General features: G+C 51.8%; 1 protein-coding gene across 1 annotated transcript in view; it reads left to right on the top strand.

Annotated features, from left to right (window-relative positions):
- Window positions 1–164, top strand: part of ptpn9b (protein tyrosine phosphatase non-receptor type 9b) — a 27,668-nt gene extending 27,504 nt beyond the window's left edge. Inside the window, exon 13 of the mRNA XM_084195618.1 lies at window positions 1–164. This exon is cut by the window's left edge and continues 240 nt beyond it. The gene's annotated coding sequence lies outside the window, so the exon portion shown is untranslated.
- Window positions 165–2,524: the final 2,360 nt, after the last annotated feature.

Here is a 2,524-nt window from a genome sequence, read left to right as displayed (position 1 = left end):
GGTGGTGGTGGGGGGGGGGTGGATAGATGGAGGATGGAATGAAGGCAGGCTGAGGGAGGGAGGGAGTGCCAGGAGAGTTTGGGGGAGATAGATGAAGGATAGAGAGAAAGAGGAAGAGGAAGAGCTGGTGAAAGGCTGATGACTCCGAGTCACTCCCCGATCATGAGGAGTGAGAGAGGAGGAGGAGGAAGAGAAACTGAGCTGCATCAACGATTGATTGATTGATTGATAGTGCAGTGTCCTGCCGTTTTAGCATGTAGTGGGGGCGGCTCTGAGCTGAGAGGAGCTGATCTGCTCCGCCGTGTCCTGGCCTGTTGCTCCCACAGAGCTGAGAGGAGCTGGCCTGCTCCGCCGTGTCCTGGCCTGTTGCTCCCACAGAGCTGAGAGGAGCTGGCCTGCTCCGCCGTGTCCTGGCCTGTTGCTCCCACAGAGCTGAGAGGAGCTGTCCTGCTCCGCCGTGTCCTGGCCTGTTGCTCCCACAGAGCTGAGAGGAGCCGCCCTGCTCCGCCGTGTCCTGGCCTGTTGCTCCCACAGAGCTGAGAGGAGCTGCCCTGCTCCGCCGTGTCCTGGCCTGTTGCTCCCACAGAGCTGAGAGGAGCCGCCCTGCTCCGCCGTGTCCTGGCCTGTTGCGCCCACAGAGCTGAGAGGAGCCGCCCTGCTCCGCCGTGTCCTGGCCTGTTGCTCCCACAGAGCTGAGAGGAGCCGCCCTGCTCCGCCGTGTCCTGGCCTGTTGCTCCCACAGAGCTGAGAGGAGCTGCCCTGCTCCGCCGTGTCCTGGCCTGTTGCTCCCACAGAGCTGAGAGGAGCTGGCCCTGCTCCGTCGTGTCCTGGCCTGTTTCTCCCATAGAGCTGAGAGGAGCCGCCCTGCTCCGCCGTGTCCTGGCCTGTTGCTCCCACAGAGCTGAGAGGAGCTGGCCCTGCTCCGCCGTGTCCTGGCCTGTTTCTCCCATAGAGCTGAGAGGAGCTGGCCTGCTCCGCCGTGTCCTGGCCTGTTGCTCCCACAGAGCTGAGAGGAGCTGGCCCTGCTCCGCCGTGTCCTGGCCTGTTGCTCCCACAGAGCTGAGAGGAGCTGGCCTGCTCCGCCGTGTCCTGGCCTGTTGCTCCCACAGAGCTGAGAGGAGCTGGCCTGCTCCGCCGTGTCCTGGCCTGTTGCTCCCACAGAGCTGAGAGGAGCTGGCCCTGCTCCGTCGTGTCCTGGCCTGTTTCTCCCATAGAGCTAGCATGATGACCCTGCTTTGCACCTGTGCAACAATATCTTCTGTGACAGCATGGGCAGCACCATTGAGGGCCGGCTGTTTTAAGTCTATGGTTGCCCTCCTATACCTAGTAGTACTTTCTAGTAACATGCATATGATGACGAATGATCAACTGGACTGTTAACCCCTGACCTTTTCTTATTTTCTGTCTTATTTGGCCTTTGTTCTATGGTGTGTTGTTGTATTTCCTGTCTGACTGTTTCATAGCGTAAAGTAATTAACCCTCCACAAGCCAAAGCCCCGACCCCTGAATGCTTGACGTGCTCCTTTATGTAATGATCAACTAAAGACTCTGTGTTTTCTAGTAACATACGTTTATATACTGGGTTTATTATAATAACAATGTCTAATGGAGGAAGATCAATGACGACAACAGAAGCCCTTGTTTTAATATAATTCACTCTAACCTTGGGGACAACAGAAGCCCTTGTTTTAATATAATTCACTCTAACCTTGGGGACAACAGAAGCCCTTGTTTTAATATAAATCACTCTAACCTTGGGGACAACAGAAGCCCTTGTTTTAATATAATTCACTCTAACCTTGGGGTCAACAGAAGGCCTTGTTTTAATATAATTCACTCTAACCTTGGGGACAACAGAAGCCCTTGTTTTAATATAATTCACTCTAACCTTGGGGACAACAGAAGGCCTTGTTTTAATATAATTCACTCTAACCTTGGGGACAACAGAAGGCCTTGTTTTAATATAATTCACTCTAACCTTGGGGACAACAGAAGGCCTTGTTTTAATATAATTCACTCTAACCTTGGGGACAACAGAAGGCCTTGTTTTAATATAATTCACTCTAACCTTGGGGACAACAGAAGGCCTTGTTTTAATATAATTCACTCTAACCTTGGGGACAACAGAAGGCCTTGTTTTAATATAATTCACTCTAACCTTGGGCACGGATATCTATGTTAGTGGGCTGGAATATGACAACAGAAGATCAACGATTGGTTATGTTTACATTGAAAACTCAGTTTTTATTGGTCAGGTCTTATGTCCTTTTAACAGTTTGGGCATCCTGATTTGAGATGATCGCGTGTCGATTGGCCTTAATACTTCCTGTTTCACTGCCTCAGACCCTTACCCTCCGTCTACTGTCTCTCTCTTTTCTTCCTGTTCCCAGTTTGTGTTCCAAATGGCACCCTATTTAGTGTGGGAAAAGGTCACGCGTGCTCTAGTGCGCTAAATCTTTTAGTGGTCAAAATAGGGCTCTGGTCAGAAGTAGTGAACTATAAGGGAATAGGGGTTGTCTCCCTC

Source organism: Coregonus lavaretus (assembly GCF_964263955.1).
Source record: "Coregonus lavaretus genome assembly, contig: HAP1_SCAFFOLD_3501, whole genome shotgun sequence".
Lineage (NCBI taxonomy): Eukaryota > Metazoa > Chordata > Actinopteri > Salmoniformes > Salmonidae > Coregonus > Coregonus lavaretus.
Note: the sequence above shows the minus strand (reverse complement) of the source record. Positions and strands in the feature narration are given on the sequence as shown.